The sequence below is a fragment of the Orcinus orca genome, chromosome 2, assembly GCF_937001465.1.
Source record: "Orcinus orca chromosome 2, mOrcOrc1.1, whole genome shotgun sequence".
Taxonomy (NCBI): domain Eukaryota; kingdom Metazoa; phylum Chordata; class Mammalia; order Artiodactyla; family Delphinidae; genus Orcinus; species Orcinus orca.
The window spans coordinates 84,751,751-84,777,880 of NC_064560.1; the positions used below are offsets into that span (position 1 = coordinate 84,751,751).

The following is a 26,130-nucleotide window of genomic DNA, read 5'->3' on the forward strand; positions in this document are numbered from 1 at the left end:
CGCCACAACTAAGAGCCTGTGTGCCGCAACTAAGAGCCAACACAGCCAAAAATAAACAAACAAAATAAAGTAAATACTTTTTTAAATTAGTAGCATTAATAAGCAAGTTTAGCAGGGTCATGGTATGCAAGATAATTATGCATAATAAAATACCTCCCATAAATAAAAGCCAAGGCACAGGTGACTTCACTGGTGAATTCAATCAAACATCTAAAGAAGGATTAACACCAATTCTCCACAAACTCTTCCAAAAGTTATAAGAGGAGGGAACACTTACAACTCATTTTATGAGGCCAGAACCAAAGACATCACAAGGGAAAAAAACAAAACAAAACAAAAACAAAAAAACTATATACCAATATCTCTTATGAATATAGATGCAAAAATCTTCAACAAAATACTATCAAACTGAACCCAGAAACATCTGAAAAAGATTATACACCATAACGGAGTAAGATTTTTCCCAAGAGTGCAAGGTTGACTCAACCTATGAAAATCAATCATGGAGTGGTCAAGATGGTGAAGTAGGAAGACCTTAAATGCACTCCTCCCACAAGCACACCAAAATTACAACTATTTACAGAGCAACAATTGATGAGAAAAACTGGAAAACTAGCAGAAAAGATCTTCTACAACTAAATATATACAGGAAAAATCACAACAAGATGGGTAGGAGGGTGAAGATGCAGTATAGTCAAGACCCATACCCCCAGGTGGGCAACCCACAAATGGAGGATAATTACAATTACAGAGGTTCTCCCCAAGGAGCAAGTGATATCTGAATCCCACATCAGACTCCACAGCCCAGGGGTCTTGGACTGGGAAGATGAGTCCCCAGAAGGTTTGACTTGGAAGGCCAGCAGGGCTTACCTTCAGGAGAGCCAGAGGGCTGTGGGAAATAGACTCCACTCTTAATAAGTGCACACAAAATCTCACATGCTCCAGGACCCAGGGCAGAAATAATCATTTGAAAAGAGCCTGGATCAGACCCACCTGCTGATCTTGGAGAGCCTCCTAGAGAGGCAGGAGGCAACTGGAGCTCACACTGGACACAGACACTGGCAGCAGCCATTTCTGGGAGTTTGTTCTATCACTTGGACATTGGTGCTGGCAAGCGATATTTTGGAATCCTCGCTGGAGCTTATTAGAACCAGGACCTGGCCTCACCCACCAGCCTTTCTGGCATTAGTCCTGGGATGCCTCAGGCCAAGCAACTAGCCAGGAAGGGATGCAGCCCCACCCATCAGCAGGCCTCCTGCCTTAAGACTCCCTGAGTCCATCCCAGGTCCTGGCTCTGTCCACCAGAGGCCCAGTACCCAGACCTGCACACAATGCACAGGCACTAGACCTGGGACCCCCGGGGTCCTGCAGCCAGAGACCCTGGGACTCAGTTCTGCCCACCAGTGAGCTGGTACTAGCCCCAGGGCCCCCTGGACCCCAGGACAACACCAGCTGTGGGAACACCAGGCCCTGCAGCTAGAGACCCAGGAAACTAGCTCCACCCACCAGTGAGCCAGCACTAGCCCCAGGACCCCCTGGGCCCCAGCCCCACACACCAGCAGGCCAATACCAGCTCCAAGACACCTTGGACCCTTCAGTCAGGATCTAGCTTCACTCACCAGTGGTCCAACACCAGCTTTGGGTCACCCCAGACTCCACAGCCAGCTGTGTCAGGAACAGCCCACCAGAGGGCTGACACTAGATTTGGGACCCCCAGCGCCATAACCACCCACTCCAGAACTGAGCTTCACATATCAGTGGGCTAGCACTAGTCCCGGGTCCCCCCCAGAGCCCGAAAGCCAGCAGCCTCGTGACCCGGCCCTGCCAACCAGTGGCTGGCAGCCTTTGCACAAGGCAGAGCCTGGCAACCAACCTGACTGGGGGCCAGCCACAACTGCCATACTGCCCATTATAGTTAGCCTGCCACAACAGAAGGACCCATGCAGCCAAAATAGGGGGTACCCCTAGAGCATATAGCTCTGGTAATCAGAGGGGAGTGTGCTGCAGGGACGCATAGGACATCTCCTAGACGTAGGACACTTTTCCAAAGTTGGGAAACATAATCGACTTACCAGATACATAGAACTAAAAACAGCAAATTAGGCAAAATGAGGTGACAGAGTAATATCTTCCAAATGAAGGAACAAGATAAAACTCCAGAAGAACTAAGTGAAGTGTAGATAGGCTATCTACCTTATAGAGAGTTCAAGGAAATGACAGTAAAGATGTTCAAAGAACTCAGGAGAAGATTGGGTGAACAGAGTGAGAAGTTAGAAGTTTAACAAAGGGTTAGAAAATATAAAGAAGAACCAAACAGAGATGAAAAATACAATAAATGAAATGAAAAAGACACTAGGGGCTTCCCTGGTGGCACAGTGGTTGAGAAACTGCCTGCCAACGCAGGGGACACAGGTTCGAGCCCTGGTCTGGGAAGATCCCACATGCCGCAGAGCAACTAGGCCCGTGAGCCACAACTACTGAGCCTGCGCGTCTGGAGCCTGTGCTCTGCAACAAGAGAGGCCGCGATAGTGAGAGGCCCGTGCACCGCGATGAAGAGTGGTCCCCGCTTGCCGCAACTAGAGAAAGCCCTCGCATAGAAACGAAGACCCAACGCAGTCAAAAATAAATATAAATAAATAAAAATTTAAAAAAGAAAAATACACTAGATACACTAGAAGGAATCAACAGTAGATTAAATGATACAGAGGAACAGATCAGCAAGCTGGAAGACAGAGTAGTAGAAATCACTGAAGTTGAACAGAAAAAAGAATAAAAAGAAAAGAGAACAGTTTAAGAGACCTCTGGGACAATATCAAGTGTACTAACAGTCACATTATAGGGGTCCCAGAAGGAGAAGAGAGAAAGGAGTAGAGAACATATTTAAAGACACAATAGCTGACAACTTTCCTAACTTAGGAAAGGAAACAGACTTTCAGGTTCAGGAAGCACAGAGAATCCCAAACAGGATCAACCCAAAGAGGACTACACCAAGACACACTGTAATTAAAATGGTAAATATTAAAGATAAAGAGAGAATATTAAAAGCAGCAAGGAAAAAGCAACAAATTACATACAAGGGAGCTCCCATAAGCCTCTCAGCTGACTTTTGAGCAGAAACTCTGCAGACCACAAGGGAGTGGCATGATATATTTAAAATGATGAAAGGGAAAAACATACAACCAAGAATATTCTACCCAGCAAGGCTTTTGTTCAGATTTTATGGAGAAATCAAAAGTTTTACAGACAAGCAAAAGCTAAAAGAGTTCAGCACCACCAAATCAGCTTTACAGGAAATGATAAAGGGAATTTTCTAAGTGAGAAAGAAAAGGCCACAACTAGAAACAGGAAAATTATGAAAGGAAAAATCCATCAGTAAAGACAAATATACAGTAAAGGTAGTAAATTAGCCACGTATAAAGCTAGTAGGGAGGTCGAAAGAGAAAAATAGTAAAATCATCTATATCCGCAATAAGTTGTTAAGGGATACACAAAACAGAAAGATGTAAAATACAATGTCAAAAACAGTAAATAGGGGAGGGGAGGAGTAAAAATGCATGGTTGTTAAAATGTGTTTTGAACTTAAGAGATCAGCAACTTAAAATAATCAAATATATATAATGCTATGTACAGTGTGGGAAAGATAGTCAAAACTATGTAATATCTTTGTATGGTGACATAGCATATCTAGACTTATCATGGTGATCATTTTGACATGTATAGAAATACCAAATCACTATGTTGTGTTACAGGAACTAACACAGTGTTGTAGTTATACTTCAAAAAACAAACAAACTCATAGAAAAAGAGATCAGATTTGTGGCTACCAGATGCAGGGTGGGGAGGGAGAAATGGATGAAGGTGGTCAAAAGGTACAAACCTTAACTTCCAGTTATAAGATAAATAAGTACTAGGGATGTAATGTACAACATAATAAATATAATTAACACTGCTGTATGTTTTATAGGAAAATTGTTAAGAGAGTAAAGTCTGAGAGTTCTCATCACAAGAAAAAAATTTTTTCTATTTCTTTAATTTTGTATCTATATGAGATGATGGATGGTCACTAAACTAATTGTGATAATCTTTTCATGATATATGTAAGTCAAATCATTGTGCTGTACATTTTAAATTTATACAGTGCTGGGACTTCCCTGGTGGCGCAGTGGTTAAGGATCCACCTGCCAATGCAGGGGACATGGGTTCGATCCCTGGTCCAGGAAGATCCCACATGTCATGGGACAACTAAGCCTGTGTGCCACAACTACTGAGCCTGCATTCTAGAGCCCGCAAGCCACAACTACTGAGCTCACGTGCCACAACTACTGAAGCTCGCATGCCTAGAGCCTGTGCTCTGCAACAAGAGAAGCCACAGCAATGAGAAGTCTGCACACCACAACGCAGGGTAGCCCCCGCTCTCCGCAACTAGAGAAAGACCGCGCACAGCAACAAAGACCCAATGCAGCCAAAAATAAATAAAATAAAATAAATTAATTTTAAAAATAATAAACGTATACAGTGCTGTATGTCAATTATATCTCAAAAAAACTGGATAAAAAAATCAATCAGTGTAATACAATGTATTAATAGAAAAATGAACAAAAACCATATGATCATTTCAATGATGCAGAAAAAGCATTTGACAAAATCCAACACCCTTTCATGATAAAAACACTCAGAAAACTAGGAATAGAAGGGAACTTCCTCAATCTGATAAAGGGCATCTATGAAAAGCCCATAATTAGTGGTAAAAGACTGAAGGCTTTCCCCTTAAGATCAGGAACAAGACAAAGATGTTCAATGTCACCACTCCTATTCAAACGTGTACTAGAGATAATAGCCAGGATAATTACAAAAGAAAAGAGAGGAAAAAAAAAGAGGATTCATATTGGAAAGGAAGAAAGTAAGACTATCTCTATTTTCAGATAACATGATCTTGTATATAAAAAAATCCTATGGAAGCCACAGTAAAACCTATTAGAAATAATAAATAAATTCAGCAGATTTGCCTTGAACAAAACTCAAGTGCATACAATAGCAATGACCAATCCAAAAGTGAAATTAAGAAAACAATTCCATAAAAAAGAATAAATTACTTGGGAATAAATTTAACAGCAGAGTGCAAGACTTGCACACTGAAATCTACAGAACATCACTGAAAGAAATTAAAGAAGACGTTTATATATTTATAGAAAGATATCTCATGTCTGTGGATTGAAAGACTTAATATTGTTAAGATGGCAATACTCCCCAAATTGGTCTACAGATGTAGTGGAATCCCAATCAAAATCCCAGCTGCCTTTTTTTTGCAGAAATTGAAAAGCTGATTCTAAAATTCATATGGAAATGCAAGAGACCCAGAATAGTCAAAACAATCTTGAAGAAGACGAACAAAGTTGGAGGAATCACACTTCCTGATGTCAAAACTTACAACAAAGCTACAGTAAGCAGGACTGTGTAGTATGGAATGAGAATAGACATGTAGGTCAATGACATAGAATTGAGAGTCCAGAAATAAACCCTGACATTTGTGGTCAATTGATTTTCAGCAAGGGTGCCAGAACAATTGATTTTCAGCAAGGGTGCCAGGACAATTCAGTGTGGAAAAAATAGTCTTTTAAAAAAATGATACTGGGATACTGGATAACTACATGCAAAAGAATGAAGTTAACCTCTTCCTTACATCATACACAAAAATTAACTCCAAATAGATTATATTCCTAAATGTAAGAGCTTAAAAATCTAAAACTCTTAGAAGAAAACATGGGCATAAACTTTCATGACCTTGGGTTAGGCAAAGCCTTCTAAGATTCAACAGCAAAAGCAAAAGCAACAAAAGAAGAAATAAATAAATTGTACTTCATCAAATTTTAAAACTTTGGGCTTCAAAGGATACTGTTAATTAAGTGAAAAGATAACCCAGAAAGAAAAATTTTTTGCAAATCATGTAACTGCTAAGGTACTTGTATCCAGAATACATAAAAGCTCTTACAACTCAACAACAGGAAGACAAACAACCCAATTAAAATTTTGGCAAAAGGTTGAATAGATATTTCATCAAAGAAAGCTTTTTAAAAATTAAACATGTACCTACTATACAATCAAGCAATTCTACTCCTAGTGATCTGCCCAAGAGAAATGAAAGCATACATTTACCAGACAAAAACTTGTTTATGAACATTCATAGTAGCATTATTTATAATAGTCTAAAACTGGAACAATCCAAATGTTTATCAATTGGTAGGTGGATAAAAAATGTGATATATCCTTATAATGTAATACTATATATCAATAAAAAAGGAACAAACTATTGGTAAATGCTATAACATTAAAGAATCTCAAAAACATTATGCTAAATGGAAAAGAACAGAAATAAAATATTACATAGTGAATCATTTTATTCATACAAAATTCAAATAATGTAACTCTATAAAGATATAAAACAGATCACCAGTTGCCTTGGGTTGGGAGCAGAGACTGAGAACAAATGGGCACAAGGGAATTTTTGAAGTGATGAAAATTTTCTAAAACTATATTGTGGTGATGGTAGTACGAATTTATTTATTTTCTTTTCCTCTTTTTCTTTTTGTGGTTGTACAACTTTAAACTTAAAACGAGTGAGTTTGATGGCATGTAAATTAAAAATCCTCAATCACAAGACAAAAAAGCCCACAGCTTAAAAAATATGGAAAAGATTTTAACAGAAACCTCACCAAAGAAGATACATAGATGACAATAAGCACATTCTAAATGCTCAATATCATTCATCATTAAGAAAATGAAAGTTAAAACTACAATATGATACCATTACATACCTATTAGAACAGCTAAAAGAAAAATGGAGAGAAAGGAGAGTACCTGGAGTTCTTATGCATTACTGGGTGAGACTGTAAAACAGCGCAATCATTTTGCTGGATGGAATTATACAATGGTACAGCCACTTGGAAGACAATTTGGCAGTCTCTCATAAGGTAAAACATATACTTACCATATGCCCCAGCAATCTGACTCGTAGGTGTTTACTCATGAGAAGTGAAAACATATACCTACCCCTCAAAATCTGTATATTAACGTTTATACCAGAGTTGAGGAGACAGAGTTGAGAATTCGAGAAAGAGAGGTGGCTAGAATTTGCAGGGCAGAGTATTGGAAAGAGAAAACTTTACAGAGAAAGGGAGCTCCAGTAATCTTTAGTCTTCAGCTGAGTACTGAATAGCACATATGTGTGAGAATACTACCAAGGCCAGGGAAAGAGCCACTGAAAAGGACAGGAGGAACAATTACCAGAACTGACAAAACCGGGAATAGTTCATGTTCCCAACAGCTGTGTGCAAGGACCTCCTGACAAAGTACACAACAGAGAGAGGCTTCAGAAAGGTATTGCCAATGAGCGCTAGAATAAAGACTACTCTGGAGCCATGTAAAAAAAAAGCTCATAAGCAAGTCTCAAAAGGGTCACATTGTTTCCAAATAACTGCATGTAAGATCAAAGATCAAAATCAAAGAAATACAAAAAACTCCAGAACACAATTTAAAATGACAATATCTAGTATCCAATAAAAAAAGTACCAGGTATAGAGGAAGATTCTGGGAAGATATCAGAGTAGGAAGCACCAGGAATCTGTCTCCCCACCTGGAATTGCATTGGCAGAATCTGTCTGATGTAACTGTTTTGGAAATCTGGAGTCTATTGAAGGTTTGCAGCTTCCAGGGGAAGACTTGGATGGTGAATTGTAGCTAATTTCAGCCAACTTCAGTTCTTAGCACAGTAGCAGCTACCCATCTTCCACCCCCACGGCCACATGGCAGGCAGCTGTGTACATATTCCTGCAACAGCTTACATGCAGTATGTGGAAGCAAGGGGGTACAAAAAGGACCCTGTCCTCCAAATACCAGGGATCTCTTTTCTGATGGCTGATTGCTGCTTCTGTTACAGAGGTGGAGACAAAGAGGTGGGCAGCCATTGTTGTTGCACCTCTCCCATTGTTGCAAGCTCCTCCCTCTCTAGCTGAAATGACTTCCATGGAATTTAAAGGGATGGCACTTTTCATCCACCCTTCATTTTTATCTTTTTCCCCTTTCAGGAACCAGACATTGAAGACTAGGACATTCAAAAACAAATTCATATACAGGGAAAATTAGAAAGTGACCGTGAATGCCCAGGAAAAGTCTCAGGAAAGACATGAGAAGACATTAAATTCATAACTCAGGCTGATCTTCAGCACAAAGCCTGCCTACAACAATCAAAAAAAGAAAACAATAAAACAAAACCCAGTAAACTCTGGGGAAGGGGATAATCTGATTTCCAAAATTACCATATTATTAGATTCAAATATCCAGTCTTCACAAAAAATGACAAGCCATACCAAGAAACAGGAAAGGAAAAAAATTAAATCAACAGAAACTATCTCTGAAAAAGACATAATCATAGATATACTACACAAATACTTTAAAACAACTATCTTAAAGATGCTCAGAGAACTGAAGGAAGATGAGATAAAGTCAAGAAAATGATGTGTGCACAAAATGGAAATATCAGTAAAGAGATAGAAAACTTACGAAGGAACCAAAATGAAATTTTGGAGCTATAAAGTACAAAAACTGAAATGAAAAACTCACTAGAGTGATTCAAAGGCAGATTTGAGCAGGTAGAAGAAAGAATTAGCCAACTTGAAGATAGAAAAATGAAAATTATTGAGTCTGAGGAAAAGGAAGAAAAGAGATTGAAGAAAAGTAAACAGATCCTAAGACACCTATGGGACACCATCAAGAGGACCAAAATAAGCACTGTGGCAGTCCCAGAAGGAGATGAGAGAGAGAAAGGGATAGAGAGCATATTTGAAGATATAATGACTGAAAACTTAATAAATTCGATGAAAGACATAAATATGAACATCCAGGAAGCTCAATAAACTCCAAGTAAGAGGAACTCAAAGAGATTCACACCAAGACTCATAATCAAACTATCAAAAGCCAGACAAAGAGAATCCTAAGAGCAGCAAGAGAGAAGTGAAAAATCACACCCAAAGGATCCTTAATAAGATAATTGTCAGATTTCTCATTAGAAATTTTTGAGGCCAAAAAACAGTGGGCCCCTATATTTGAAGTACTAAAAGAAAAAAAAAGTCAACCAAGAGTCCTATATACACCAAAACTGTTCTCCAAAAGTGAGGGAGAAATCAAGAAATTCCCAGATAGATAAAAGCTGAGGGAGATTGTGACCAATAGACCTGCCCTGCAAAAAATGCTCAAGGCAGTCCTGCAAGCTGAAAAAAAAGGATACTAGGCAGTAACTCAAAGTCATATATAGAAAAAAGATATCAGTAAAGGTAAATACATGGGCAAATAAGATGCTAGTGTTATTGTAACAATGGTTTGTAACTGCACTTTTTGTTTTCTACTAAAATATTCAAAGAAAAAAAGCAATTAGTATAAATGCTAGTATTACTGTAACTTTGGTTTGTAACTCCAAATCTTGTTTGCTGGATAATTCAAGAGATTAATGCATTTAAAGAATTATTAGTTTATGTTTTGGGGCACACAATTTATAAAAATGTCATTTTGTGACATGAGTACCTGAAAGGGGTGGGGATGGAGCTATAAAGGAACAGAGTTTTTGTATGTTATTGAAGTTAAGCTGGTATAAATTCAAATCAGAGTTGTTCTTTTTTGTTCTTTTTTTGCAGTACACGGGCCTCTCACTGTTGTGGCCTCTCCCATTGCAGAGCACAGGCTCCGGACACGCAGGCTCAGTGGCCATGGCTCACGGGCCTAGCCGCTCCGCGGCATGTGGGATCTTCCTGGACCGGGACACGAATCCGTGTCCCCTGCATCGGCAGGCAGACTCTCAACCACTGCGCCACCAGGGAAGCCCAAATCAAAGTATTTTAACTTTAAAATGTTAAATGTAATCCCCATGGTAATCACAAAAAAATAGCTATAAAATATACACAAAAGGAAATGAGAAAGGAATTCAAACATTTTACTACAAAAAAAGAACTCAACACAAAAGACAAGAATGCATAAAATAAGAAACAAAAAGGCTGTAAGGCATATAGAAAACAAATAGCACAATGACAAGTAATTCCCTCTTATAATTACATTAATATAAACACTCCAATCAAAGACAGAGATTGGCAGAATGGATAAAAACACATGATCCAACCATGCTGTCTATAAGAGACTCGCTTGAGATCCAAAGACACAAACAGGTTACAACTGAAAGGATGGATGGGCTTCCCTGGTGGCATGGTGGTTAAGTATCTGCCTGACAATGCAGGGGACACGGGTTCGAGCCCTGGCCCGGGAAGATCCCACATGCCTCGGAGCAACTAAGTCCGTGTGCCACAACTACTAAGCCTGCGCTCTAGAGCCCGCAAGCCACAACTACTGAGCCCATGTGCCACAACAACTGAAGCCCACGCACTTAGAGCCCGTGCTCCACAACAAGAGAAGCCACTGCAATGAGAAGCCTGTGCACTGCAATGAAGAGTAGCCCCCGCTCGCCACAACTAGAGAAAGCCTGCGCACAGCAACGAAGACCCAATGCAGCCAAAAATAAATAAATAAAATAAATAAATTTATTTTAAAAAAAGAAAAAACAAAACTGAAAGGATTGAAAAAGATTTTCCGTGCAAATTGTAACCAAAAGAGAGCAAGAGTGGCAATACTAATATCATACAAAATAGATTTTAAATCAAAAAAGTTTATAAGAGCAAATGTAGGATATTATGTAATAATAAATGATTCAATGCAGCAAGAATATGCAAGCAGTATAAACATTTAGGCACCTAATGACAGACCATCAAAATATATGAAGCAAGAACTGACAGAATTGAAGGGAGAAATAGGCACGATTACAAGAATTGGAGGTTTCAATATCTTCTTCACGATAATGGATAGAACAACCAGACAGAACATAAGTAAGGAAATAAAGGACTTAAACAACATAATAAACCAACTAGATCTAACACACATATACAGAACACTCTACCTAACAACAGAATACACATTCTTCTCAAATGCACATGGGACATTTTCAGGGTAGACTATATGTTAGGCCACAAATTGTCTCAATAGATTTGAAAAATAGATATCATACAAAGTATCTTCTCTGATCAAAATGGGATGAAGTTAGAAATCAATAAAAAGGAAATTTCACAAATTGTGGAAATTAAACAACATACTTCTTAAAATAAATTTATTTATTTATTTACGGCTGCGTTGGGTCTTCGTTGCTGTGCACGGGCTTTCTCTAGTTGCGGCGAGCAGTAGCTACTCTTCATTGTAGTGCATGGGCCTCTCACTGCAGTGGCTTCTCTTGTTGCAGAGCACGGGAACTAGGCACACAGGCTTCAGCAGTTGTGGCATACAGGCTCAGTAGCTGTGACTCGTGGGCTCTAGAGCGCAGGCTCAGTAGTTGCAGTGTACGGGCTTAGTTACTCTGCAGCATGTGGGATCTTCCCAGACCAGGGCTCAAACTCGTGTGCCCTGCAATGGCAGGCAGATTCTTAACCAATGCACCACCAGGGAAGTCCTTAAACCACACACCTTTAAACAACCAATGTATCAAAGAAGAAATCACAAGGAAAATTAGAAAATACTTAGAGATGAATGAAAATGAAAATACAACATACAAAAACTTATAGGAGGCAGCAAAAGCAGAGCTAAGGGGGAATTTGTAGCTATGAATGATTACATTAAAAAAACAAGAAAGATCTCAAAACAACCTAACTTTACAACTTAAGGAACTAGAAAAAGAAGAACAAACTAAACCCAAAGCTAGCAGAAGGAAGAAAATAATAAAGATTATCACAGAGATAAACAAAATAGAGAATAGAAAAATAACAGAAAAAGCAATGAAACCAAAAGTTGGCTCTTTGAAAAAAATCAACAAAATTGACAAACTTTTAGCTAGATGGACTAAGAAAAAAATAGAGGACATTCAAATTACTAAAATCAGTAATGAAAGTAGAGATAACTAACAATTCTACAGAAAAAACAAAAAGGATCATAAGAGAGTACAATTACAATTGTACACCAACAAATTGGATAACCTAGATGAAATGGAAAATTTCCTAGAAACAGAAAACCTAACAAGACAAAAGCATGAAGAAATAGAAATCTGAATAGACCCATACCTAGTAAGGGGATTGAATCAGGAATCCAAAATCTACCAATAAAGAAAAGCCCTAGACCTGATGGATTCACTGGTGAATTCCATCAAAGATTTAAAGAGGAACTAATACCAATCCTTCAAACCTTTCCAAAAAAGTGAACAGGAGGGACATTTCCTAACTCATTCTATGAGATCAGCATAACCCTGATACCAAAGAGATACAACGACACTATAAGAAAAGAAAACTACATCAACATCCCTTATGAACACTGCTGCAAAAAATCCTCAGCAAAATACTAGCAAACAGAATTCAGCAGCATATTAAAAAGATTATACAGAATGAACAAGTGGAATTTATTCCTGGAATGCAAGGATGGTCCAACATAGCAAAATCAATCAATGTAATATCCCACATCAACAGAATGAAGGAAAAAAACACATGATTATCTCAACTGATGCAGAAAAGAATTTGAAAAACTTCAAGACCCTTTTATAATGAAAACAGTCAACAAACTAAGAAACTACCTCGACATAATAAAAGCCATATATGAAAAACCCACAGTGAACATCATACTCAATCGTGAAAGAAAGCTTTTCCTCTAAGATCAAGAATAAAGCAAGGGGGACTTCCCTGTGGTCCAGTGGTTAAGAATCTGTGACCTACTAGAGAATGGACTTGAGGATATGGGGAGGGGGAAGGGTAAGCTGTGACAAAGTGACAGCGTGGCATGGACATATATACACTACCAAACGTAAAATAGGTAGCTAGTGGGAAGCAGCTGCATAGCACAGGGAGATCAGCTCGGTGCTTTGTGACCACCTAGAGGGGTGGGATAGGGAGGCTGGGAGGGAGGGAGACACAAGAGGGAAGAGATATGGGAACATATGTATATGTATAACTGATTCACTTTGTTATAAAACAGAAACTAACACACCATTGTAAAGCAATTATACTCCAATAAAGATGTAAAAAAAAAAAAAGTGTGTAACCTAAGTCTAATCATAAGGAAACATTTGACAAGCCAAACTGAGGGATAGTCTACAAAATAACTGATCTGTATTCATTAAAAAAAAAAAGAATCTGCCTTCCAATGCAGGGGAGGTGGGTTCGATCCCTGGTCAGGGAACTAAGATCCCACATGCCATGGAGCAACTAAGCCCACACGCTCTGGAGCCTGCCCACCACAACTAGAGAGAAGCCTGTGCACCGCAATGAAAGATCCTGTGTGCCGCAGCTAAGTCCCAATGCAGCCAAAAATAAAAATAAATAAATAAATATTAAGAAAACATCTAATATGATTTAAAAAAAAAGAATAAAGAAAGGATGTCTGCTTTCATCACTTCTGTTCAACATAGCATTGGAACTTCTAGCCAGATCAATTAGACAAGAAAAAGAAATAAAAGCATCCAAATTGAAAAGAAAGAAGTAAAATTATCACTGTTTACAGATAATATGATTGTACATGTTGAAAACCCTAAAGATTTCACAACAACAAAAGAAACATGATAGATCTAATAAATTAATTCAATAAAACAGGATACAAAGTCAACACACAAAAATCAGCTGCATTTTTATACACAAACAATGACCAATCTGAAAAAAAAGTTATAAAAATAATTCCATCTACAATTGCTTCAAAAAGAATAAAATACTTAGGAATTTCCTTAACCAAGGAGGTGAAAGATTTGTATGATGAAAACTATAAAACATTGATGAAATAAATTTAACATATAAATAAATGCAAATACATCTCATACTCAAGGATTGGAAGACTTTATATTGTTAAAATGTCAATACTATCTAAAACAATCTACAGATTCAATGCAATGCCTATCAAAATCCCAATAACTTCTTTGTGAAAATAGAAAAAAAAAATCCTAAAATTCATATGCAAACTCAAAAGACCTCGAATGCCCGAAACAATCTTGAAAAAGAAAAACAAAACTGGAGGGCTCACAGTTCCTGATTTCAAAACTTACAACAAAGCTACAGTCATCAAAACATGTGGTATTGGCATAAAGATAGACATATAGACCAATGGAATAGGATAGAGACCCCAGAAATAAACTGTCACATATATGGTCAATGATTTTTGACAAAGGTGCCAACACCATTCAATGAGGGAAAGTACAGTCTTTTCAACAAATGATGCTGAGAAAATTGGATATCCACATGCAAAAGAATGAAGGTGGATCCTTAACACCATATGTAAAAACTCACTCAAAGTGGATGGAGGACCTAAATGTAAGGCCTAAAACAACAAAACTCTTGGAAGAAAGCATAGGACCAAAACTTCACAACACTGGATTTGGCAATGATTTCTTGGATATGACACCAACAGTACAGGTAACAAAAGAAAAAAATAGACAAATTAGACTTCATGAAAATTAAAAATTTTTGTGCATCAAAGACACTATCCACAGAGTAAAAAGGCAACCCACAGAATGGGAGAAAATGTTTGCAAATCATACATCTTATAAGGGATTATTTTCCAGAATACATAGAGAACTCAACAACAACAACAAAACCATCTGATTCAGAAACAGGCAAAGGAGTTGAGTAAACAGACATTTCTCTGAAGAAGATATATGAATGGCTAACAAGCACATAAAGATGCTCAATATCACTGGTAATTAGGAAAATGCAAATCAAAACTACAATGAGATACCACCTCACACCCATTAGGATGGCTACTATTAAAAAAAAACAACAACAGAAAACAAGTGTTGGTGAGGATGTGGAGAGATTGGAACACTTGTGCACTGTTGGTGGGAATGTCAAATGGTACAACTCCTGTGGAAAACAGTATGATGGTTCCTCAAAAAATTAAAAATAGAGTTACCATATAACCCAGCAATTCTACTTCTGGGTATATATCCAAAATAATTGAAAGTAGGGTGTCAAAAACATATTTGTACACACATGTTCACAGCAGCTTTATTTACAACAGCTGAAACACAGAAGCAAACCAAATGTGCATTGATGAATGAGTGGATGAACAAAATGTAGCATATACACACAATGGAATATTATTCAGCCTTAAAAAGGAAGGAAATTCTGCAATATGCTATAACATAGATAAACCTTGAGGACATTACACTAAGTGAAATAAGCCAATCACAAAAAGAAAAATACTGTATGATTCCACTTAGATGAGGTACTTAGTGGAGTCAAATCCATAGAGACAGAAAGTAAAATGGTGGTTACCAGGGGCTGGGGCTAGGGGAGAATGAGGAGTTATTGTTTAATGGGTCTAGAGTTTCAGTTTTACAAGATGAAAAGAGTTATGTGGATGGACGGTGGTGATGGTTACACAACAACACGAATGTATTTTAGTATCACTGAACTGTGCACTTAAACATGGTTAAAATAATAAATGTTATGTTATGGGTATTTTACCACAATGAAGAAATGAAAAAACTAGAGAACATTGGGGGCTACACTGTATGACTACAAGCACAATGGGGTTCATAGAAGACTTCCATGTGGGTCTGGAAGGATAACTCAGTAATGGTGAGAAGGAGAAAAAGAGCCTGGCTCCTAGGGAAACTGGGAGGAGGCCAGGCTGACAGGAACAGAGGTAAGGCTGGAAAGCATCAGAAAAATTCCATGGCATAGTCAGAGCAAAACCGTACTGCAGACATGATTAGTAGTCATATATATATATTTTTTTTGAATGGATCATTTTATTTTTTGGCCTCAGGGCATGTGGGATCTTAGTATTTTAGTTCCCCGACCAGGGATCGAACCCACGTCCCCTGCATTGGAAACACAAGAGTCCCAACCACTGGACCACCAGGGAAGTCCCAGTAGTGATATTTTTTAAAAGGTCATCAGGAGTATAGCATGTAAGGTGGAGTGGAGGGGGAAACCTGTTAGAAGCTGAGCACAAAGAACCTGAACTAAGGCATAGAGGCAGAAGTAGGAAAAGGGGGGAAGGAAAGAAAGGAGGGAGAAGGGAAGGCAAGCAGTGTGAAAGAGGGATTGATTTAGTGAGAGAAGAAATGGTAGGCCTGAAGAAGAAAAAGGCAGACAGGAATCAAGGTTTCTCAGGTGGGATCATCACCAACAGAAGAGGGCCTTAGGAATAGTAATAAATCATCCTACATATGCTCATCAAATCCTACTCTCCCAACAAGAGTTCAAAAGAGAAGCTGTTCATATAATATCATAGTAAAAGCATTTCTCCCTCTTCCCTTGTCCACTCACTAAATACTTAGAATGGGCAGGTACTGTACCACCAGGTCTGCTGGCTGGGGCCCGAGATAGGGCCTCGGGGTAGGTGGAAGGGATCACGCGAGGAAAGGCAGGGGGTCCAGTGCCAAGAGACTGCACACTGCTGGGAACGTGGGAAGGACGCACTGGGAGAGAGACACTGTATCCGGGCTGCAGCCAGACTCAGAGGAGGCTTCAATGCCATCACCCTGAAAGTGGTGGCGGACCACAGAGGGCTGCCAGCAAGTAAGCCACATAGAGGCGAAACGGACTAAAGCGGGCTGCTGCAGTGCATCAGAGGCCTCTCCAACACGCCCACACTGGGAATTCCAGCTAAGAAATGAAGTTGCACAGGAAGATCTGCTTGTCTGCAAACTAAGGGATGGGTAACCTGCATACACTGCATCCTCTGAGGTTGAGAAAATGCACTGGGGGTGGCCTGCCTGTTTATCATTCCCTCTTGTTGCTCTGAGGCTGGCTGTTTGTCTGGGGTGACACTGTTTCCTGCCTTCTGCTAATTGGCCAGTGAGACACACCTTGGGGGCGATGAATCTTGTGGTTTCAATTCACACACAAATGTGTCCTGGTCATGTGTTTCTGCTCCTGATTACAGGTACCTCAGGCCGCTTTCCACAAAGGCCCTCTCTGTAACAATTGATAAAATGATAGAGACCTAATGTTGCTACCATCTTGCCAAAAGACCTCATTTTCTTTCCTGCTTAGGCAACATTCCATTTAGACAAATGATCTGTGTCTATACTATCTCACTACTCCTCCTCATACCCTCTCTGAAGCAGCATACTTTGGTCACCTTGCTACTTCCTTGCTTGCAAGTTAATAAAATTGACTTATTCTCAAGAAAACAAATTAACAGGTATATGTAGAAGTACGAAAATGTGACCCATAATGTAAGAAAAATAAATCAGTAGAGACAGACTCAAAAATGACAGAGATGATAGAATTAGTAGACAAGGACATTAAAACTGCAGTTATAAATATATTGCATGTCTTCAAAAAAGTAGACAAAGCCTGAGCATAGTGAGTCATGAAAAGTATTTTTTCAAATGCAAATTTAGGGACTTCCCTTGTGGTGCAGTAGTTAAGACTCCACACTCCCAATGCAGGGGGCCTGGGTTCAATCTCTGGTCAGGGAACTAGATCCCACATGCATGCTGCAACTAAGGAGCCAGCAAGCCGCACTAAAGAGCCTGCCTGCCGCAACTAAGAACCAGTGCAACCAAATAAATAAATATTTTTAATGCAAATTTAATTACTAGATAATAAAAATATGCTATGTGAGATTACAAATGCATTAGTTGTGGTTAGTAGTAGACTAGACACTGAAGAAGAAAAGATTAGTGAATTTGAAGACATAGCAGTAGAAACTATCCAAAATGAAATATATATAGAAAAAAAAGACTGAAAAAAAAAGGAGTTGAGCAAAAGTGAGCTGTGGGACAACACCAAGAAACCTAATATATATGTAATTGCAGTTCCAGAAGAAGAGGAGGGAGAAAGCAGGACAGAAAAACATTTGAAGAATCCAAATTTGTTGACAATTACCAACAGTTACAAAAAAGCTCAATGAACCCCAAACAGAAGAAACATGAAGGAAACCACACCAAGGTACATCATAAACAAATTGCTTAAAATCAGTGATCTTCAAAAGACACTGTTTACAAAATGAAAAGGCAATCTACAGCCTGGGAGAAAATATCAATTCAGTGTCCAATAAATATGTCTAATGAATTTATAAACATCAGCAATAAAGTCAGAAAATGCAATTAAAAATTTACAATAGCAATGAAAAATATAAGGTCATTGAAAATAAATCTAACAAAAGATGTGCAAAATATTTATGTAGAAAACTATAGCACTTTATTGAAAGGCAATAAGAAAACCAAACACAGCAACACCATGTTCATGGATAGAAAGATTCAATATTGTAAAGTTGTTATTTCTCCCCAAATTGTCCTATAGCTGTATTACTTTTCCAATCAAGTCCTAACAGAATTTTTTACACATAAAGCCAAAAAAAGATTAGTAGCCAAATCCTATAAATCAATCAGGAAGACAAAATATCCAATAGAAAAATTTTCAGAAGCACAAACAGGCATTTGCATTTTTCACAGAAAACACAAACGGCCCATTAAATTTATCAAAATATACTTAACCTTGTTAGTAGAAAGGGAAATGCAAATAAAAACACAAATTACCATTTCATGCCCACTGGTTTGGAAACATTTTTAAAGATTGACAAAATGTTGGCAAAATGTAACTATTAAACTGCTGTGGGACTAAAAATTAGTACACTCACTTTGAAGAACAATTTTACATTATTTGGTGAAGGTGAATATTCACATACGCTTTGATCCAGCAATTCCACTCCTGCAGGCATGAACAGAATATTCCCAGAACACTGTTTAAAATAGCAATAAAAATGGAAACAACCTAAATGTCCATTACAATAGAATGAATAAAAACTTATGGGGCTTCCCTGGTGACGCAGTGGTTGAGAATCTGCCTGCCAATGCAGGGGACACGGGCTCGAGCCCTGGTCTGGGAAGATCCCACATGCCGTGGAGCAACTAGGCCCGTGAGCCACAACTACTGAGCCTGCACGTCTGGAGCCTGTGCTCCGCAACAAGAGAGGCCGCGATAGTGAGAGGCCCGTGCACCGCGATGAAGAGTGGCCCCCACTTGCTGCAACTAGAGAAAGCCCTCGCACAGAAATGAAGACCCAACACAGCCAAAAATAAATAAATAAACAAAATGACGGAGGAATTATGTTTAAAAAAAACAAAAAAAACCCTTATGGTTCAATCACACAATAGAATATTGAAGTGAAATAAAAAACTATACCTCCATGAAACATGGATTGTATTTTCTAAAGATGACCATCACAATATATCCCATCCTACATATTCTTCTCTCCTTCTTAGATGCCAGTGACACGAATATTAGATCTTTTTTTATAGTCCCCTGGGTCCCTGGGGTTCTGTTCACTTTTTTTTTCCCAGTTTTTTCTCTCTGCTGTCCAGATTGGGTAATTTCTAGTGTTCTATTTTTCAGTTCATGGATTCTTTCTTCTGTCCCCCTCCATTTTGCTGTTGAGCACATTCACCAAGTTGTTTTGTTTTTTTTTTTTCACCAAGTTTTTTATTTGGTTATTGAATTTTTCAGTTCTAAAATGTCCATTTGGTTCTTCTTTATAACTTATATTTCTTTGCTGAGACTTTCTCTGTTTTAATTTGTTTCAAGTGTGTTGCAGTTGCTTACTGAAGCATTGTATGATGGCTGCTTTTAAATCTTCATCAGATAATTCTAACATCTCTGACATCTCGAGTTTGGCATCTATTTCTTTCTTTTTTCCTTCAGTGTGAGGTCTTCTTGGCTATTGGTATGACAAGTAATTTTCTACCCAAACCTGGGTATTTTAGCTATTATGTCATGAGACTCTGGATCTTATTTAAATGTTTTGTTTTAGCTGGCTTCCTCTGACACTGGTCCAGCAGAGGAAGGGAGGTGCTACCTCATTATGGCAAGGCAGGGTTTGACATCCAGGTTCCCCACTCAGCCTCCATATTAGTCATCTCAGGCTTCCATAACTAAACACCACAGACTGGGTGGCTTAAATGATAGAAATTTATTGTCTCACATTCTGGAGGCTGGAAAGTCCAAGATCAAGATGTTGGCATTTGCTTTCTAGTGAGACCTCTCTCCTTGGCTTGCAGTTGGCCACCTATTCCCTCTGTCCTCATATGGCCTTTTCTCTGTGCACTTGCATCCCACGTGTCTCTTCCTCTTCTTATAAGGACATCTATCGGATTAGGACCTCACCCTTATGACCTCGTTTAACCTTACCCCCTTAACAGCCCTATCTCTAAACATTGTATCATCAGGGGTTACAGCTTTAACTTATGAATGGGGGAGGGCACAATTCAGTTCATAACAGCCTCCACTGACTCTTGAGTGGGGAGTATTATGTGTTATTTCTGGGAGGGCATGGGAATTCTGGCTCCCATTACACCTCCCTGGCTGTGAGGAGTAGGTGTGTCTCCTACTGCCCCCTGTATTTATGACCTCTACTTACACTATACTATTCAGGATAGTAGTAACCTCTGGAGTCGTGAGAGCAGATATGATTTGGGAAGAGACATAGAAGGCTCCAAGGAATTGGATGTGTTTTATTTTCTAGTTGGGAATTAAGTATGTTGGTATTAATTATACTATTATTATTTAAACTTGTACATATATGTTATATAAGGCATATTCTTTTGTATATATGATATATTCCAGAATTCAAAAAATAAAAAGATAGAAAAACCCAGCCACAACAAAATAGAAATATGGTCTCTCTACTTAGAATATTTATAACCTAGCTGAGGTCCTCAGAAATAACAATCTACCATCTGTGGTATTAAGCATTATCTATGTGCCAGGCATTATACTAAGCACTTCATAAACATCATCTTACTTATTCCACACAACTCTCCTAGGAGGTAGATATTAATCAATTTCACCGATGAGGAAACTCAGGCTCAAAGAGGTCAGAATCACAGAGATGGAATTCAAGCCCAGGCCAGTCTGCAGAGCCCATACTCTTCAGCCCCTTAGCCCCCTGAATGAGGTTAAAACTAATTAATATCATTCATCCCAGTTGTCATGTGCCATACACCTGCCACAGCTAATAAAATCTCACAGAGAACATTAGACTCCAACAAGACAGATAATGTCTCTTGAGAGAACATTGTGGACAAGGTGACTACTAGTGGTGGCTCTACCAAAACTAGCCCAGGTTATGAGCTGGAGTGGGTCAGGATCTGCCCAGGTGAGCAGGGGTAGGGACTAGCCAGGCAGGCAAAAGCTGTTGCTGAGGCCTGTCAAACCATATGGGCAGGGCCTTGAAAGTTTGCAGAATTAGGAGGAAGGGGAGCCATAAATGGAGAACCATGAAAGGCATCTTACCTCCTCTTTCAAATGGAGGGATCCCAACAGTGGGGCAGGAGCAGTTGGAGCTGGAGGGAGATGGAATGGTGCCTGAAGGAGGAAAGTGCTAAAGATTAGAGCTAGTAATTGAGGCAGGAGCCAGGCATACGGCCACAGACAGACCCAGCCATAGTGTGGCCTACCCTGTCCCACTGCTTTCTCTGTGGCATAGAAGGGAGGTCACAGAAATTGAGAGATTATTGTTTAGGTATATTAGCCATGAACTGTGGCCCTGTTGGGGAGCTGCATGTCCTGCCCTATGCAGCCTGCCCAACATGTTGGTAGCAAAGACCTGCCTGTACACTGGGGTGAGGGAAGAGGCTGAGCCACAGTCATGAGCCCACATGGTCACTGTCCATGAGAACGGTGGCTAAGGCCAAACAAGATAGGATTTTCCAGGGACTGTCAACTCCCACCATAAGGCCACAGGCTCTGGGACGGGGATCCTGGCAGGACTGCAGCTCAAAGTCAAGCTTGGAGTGTTGTACACCCCAGATTCAGACTGAGATCCTAGTAACTGAGCACTTGCCTAGGATGAAGGAAGCATGGTCAGTCACACCTGGGTACCCTTTTGGACATTAAACACAGAGAAGTTAGGAGCAAACCAGAAGGAGTGGCAAGGGGCCCACACCTTCCTCCTTAGAGCTGCTGAAAGGGCAGCTCTCCTTAACACCAGTACATCCTGGGGATGGGAAAGGGCAGTCAGTTCACAGCTAGTGGCTTATAACCTGGCCTGGCTGTACTAGTTGGGCCAAATAGATAGTACCTTAGGAATTTGATTATTATGACATAGTCTTCTTTTTCTCTCATAATACTTATTAACTTGAAATTTCTAATGTTCATGTGTCCATATCAGCTTTTTGGGGGTTAGTATTTATATGACATTGCTTTCTAACCTTTAACTTTTCTGTCTCCTTCTATTTAAAGTGAGCCTTTTGTAAACAGCAGAGTTAGATTTTGTTTTTTACCTAGTCTAATAATCCTTGTCTTTTAATTGACATATTTATACTATTCACATTAATTGTAATTACTGGCATAGTTGGGTTTACCTTGCTATTTATTTTCTATTTATCCTTTGTACTTTTATTCCTCCCTTTTGATTTTCCTTTGGGTTAATCAAGTTTTTTAATTTTTATTATTTCATTTTGCTCTACTATTAGCTTTTTAATTGCATCTTATTTTATTATGATTTTAGTGATCATCCTAGATATTACAATATGCATCCTTGATTTATGTCAATTTACTTTAAATTAGTATTTTTATAGTTAGTACTTAATGCAAATACCTTAGAACTGTTAATCCCCATCTTTGGTGCTATTGCTGACATATATTTACTTTTATGTTAAAAATCTTATGAGATATTATTCTTTTTAAGTTGGTTTTTATTTATTTTTAAATTTTATTTATTTATTTATTGGCTGTGCAGTTTGTGGGATCTTAGTTCCCAACCAAGATTGAACCTGGGCCCTTGGCAGTGGACGCATGGAGTCCTAACCACTGGACCACCAAGGAATTCTCTATTGTTGTTTTAAATAGTCAATATTCATTTATAATTATATACATTTGTATCTTTTGCTATGCCTTTCATTCCTTCCTGCAGTTCCCACAGGGATCATTTTTCTTCAGCCAGAAGAACTCCCTTAAGAATTTCCTGTACTGCTGATGTGTACTAGTGACAAACCAAATTCTTTGAATTTTTGTCCACTTGAACATGTTTATTTTGCCTTCTTTTTTTTTTTTTTTTTTGCGGTACACGGGCATCTCACTGTTGTGGCCTCTCCCATTGTAGAGCACAGGCTCCAGACGCACAGGCTCAGCGGCCATGGCTCATGGGCCCAGCCACTCCGTGGCATGTGGGGTCCCCCCGGACCAGGGCATGAACCCGTGTCCCCTGCATCGGCAGGCAGACTCTCAACCACTGCGCCACCAGGGAATTCCTTGCCTTCAATTTTGAAAGATATTTTTCTGGGCATAGAATTCTAGATTGGTAGGGTTTTTTTCTTTCAGCATTTTAATAATGTCATTTCATTGTCTTCTGGCTTCCATAATCAGTCATCAGTGCTGTTAACTGATAACTAACTCCCTCTCTCTCTCCCTCTCCTTCTTTCTTTAAAAATATGGTTGCTTTTAGGATTTTCTGCTTTGTCTTTGATTTTCAGCACTTTACCTATGATAGGCCTAGGTGTAGTTTTCTTTATACTTATCCTTCTGGAGCTCACTGATATTCTTGAATCTGTGGCTTGATGCCTTTCATCATATTTGGAAAATTGTCAGTCATTATTTATTCAAGTATTTGAGCATGTCCCGCATATCTCTTATGCTCAGCTCTGTTTATTCCTCAATTCTTTTTCACTCTTGCTTCAGTCTGGATAAGTTCTATTGATTGGTCACTAATCTTGTCTTCTGCTGTATACAGTCTCCTGTTAAACCCATTCAGTGAGTTCTTAATTTCAGATATTGTATTTTGCAGTCTAGAATGCCAATTTTTTTCATTCTTATAGATTCAAATTTTCTGTTTAAATACTCAAGCTTTTCACCCATTTGGTCCATCTTTTGCTCTATTCTCTTTAACATATTATTCTTACTTATTTTAAAACATTTGTTTGAGGGCTTCCCTGGTGGCGCAGTGGTTGAGAGTCTGCCTGCTGATGCAGGGGACACGGGTTTGTGCCCTGGTCTGGGAAGATCCCACATGCTGTGGAGTGGCTGGGCCTGTGAGCCATGGCCACTGAGCCTGTGCGTCCGGAGCCTGTGCTCCGCAACGGGAGAGGCCACAACAGTGAGAGGCCCGCGTACCGCAAAACAAAACAAAACAAAACAAAACATTTGTTTGAGATGTCACCTCCTGCTTGGTCTAGCTCCCTGCATCTCAGTTTGGAAAATGGCCTCAGGAAGAAAAGTGGGTAAATATGGGGCTCACCTTGTGTACCCTCCATCTGCCAAAGATCATAGCCCTGCTTTGCCTGCTGCCTAGTCCCTGCAAACTGTTGTCACATATATTTTGCTCACATTCATAGTTGTTTACCATGGAAGATTCTATCTAAAACCAATGACCCTACCATGACTAGAAGTTCCTCCCTTAGGGATTTGAGAGGTTGAGGCTAAGTTGAAAGGGTGCATGTCAAAGAGGCCATGAAGCTATCTGGACTCTGAGGTCATGCCCAGCAATCTAAGAGATTAAGAGGTAGAAACAATGAGTTTGCAGAAGCTGTGAGGAAGAGAACAGCTGAACATATGGTGTGGGGGCAGGGAGGGGGCTGTGTAAGAGAAGGAACAGACCGTGAAGGAGATCAGGGAGTGCCACAGAACCATCCACCATGCCCTGTTGTCCTGACTCCATAGTGCCCTGAATCCAGTGCCACACTCCATCCCCAGGGTCCATGCAGCAGGGAGAGCAGAGTGAGCAGGCAGTGGCAGGGGGCCTGGAGTGCCAAGTCTTAGGGTTCCAGTGGGCCACAGGGGCCTCTGCAGATGACTGGAAGAGGGAACAAGGAAGCAAGAACAGCCTTTGGGCCTGAGTCTCCCAGCCAGAGGGGCCATGTGGCCCCTGGGAAGAGGATGGGGCAGCTCTCTTGGAACTACCTTCCAACCAGAGGAAGCCAGTATCCCATGTCTACCAGGAGCACTGGGGCCCTCATTACTGTCCCCATTTATTTGCATCTTTTTGCATGTCATTTGTCATTTGCATGGGGTCTCATTTTATGTCAAATTCACAGTCTCTGCTTATTCCTCCCTATTTGGGTGTAGGGAAAAGTGGACCTTCAGCTAAATCCCCCTTGGGGAATTTTATTTTAACTCTCAGTATACCATCAGAGTCCTTTAAACCTAATTTTAATTTTTAAGTTTCTTTTTTGAGCAGTTTTAACTCTTCATAAGGATTGATATTTTATGACTTTTATCCTTTCACAGGGGTCTTCCAAAACCCAAAGAGAAATTTCAATTATCTTTTTAATAGAATAAAGCTTGTTCTATCTTACAATTGCCATAACAATCCATTGGATCCTTTATATATCCAAAATGTATCAATTACCATATTGATCCATTGAATCCTGGATAAATTCAAAATTTATCCTGGGGCTTCCCTGGTGGCACAGTGGTTGAGAGTCCGCCTGCTGATGTAGGGGACGTGGGTTCGTGCCCCGGTCCAGGAAGATCCCACATGCCGTGGAGCGGCTGGGCCCGTGAGCCATGGCCGCTGAGCCTGTGTGTCCGGAGCCTGTGCTCCGCGACAGGAGAGGCCACAACAGTGAGAGGCCCGCGTACCGCAAAAAAAAAATTTATCCTGATCTTAAAACATTTTGCTATTTCATCCTCCTAGGAACTATATTTCATCATTACTCATTAATTATTCTCAACCATGCTTTTTAAAAACAGAGACTAAAATAATAAAAAAAACAGAAGAATGATGGAATTACCTGGAAGGATGATTCAATAGTGATATGAATCATTACTATTCCACCATCTTTCAATTTTCTTATTGTTTTGTCCAAAGCATTAGACATCTTTCAAGAAGATGGAAACAAGAAGTCTGGAAACGTCTTTGTTTGTTTTAGCTTTCATTGTAGAAGATGAGAATTCAGAATATTTCATTTTCCTACAAAGAAGAAAGAGAAAAACAGACATTTCATAGTTACTGAGGAATCATTAGATGAATGCAATGTGACAGATAGCAGCCACTCTAGACTACAATGATGATGGTAAAATTATATATAAGCAAAGTTGTGGACTATGAGTCTTCAGATATCTTAGATGAATTTTCTCAAATTCAAGAGTTGTCCCCATCTTCCCAGAGAGTGGAGAGCTAGAGACC

General features: G+C 39.5%; 1 protein-coding gene across 1 annotated transcript in view; it reads right to left on the bottom strand.

Annotated features, from left to right (window-relative positions):
- Positions 1-26,130, bottom strand: part of PPCDC (phosphopantothenoylcysteine decarboxylase) — an 82,936-nt gene that overhangs the window by 3,743 nt on the left and 53,063 nt on the right. The window contains exons 7-8 of the transcript XR_007475283.1: positions 25,736-25,914; positions 21,300-21,371 (exon numbers count right to left, since the gene is read on the bottom strand). The gene's annotated coding sequence lies outside the window, so the exon portion shown is untranslated. The remainder of the gene's footprint in view (positions 1-21,299; positions 21,372-25,735; positions 25,915-26,130) is intronic.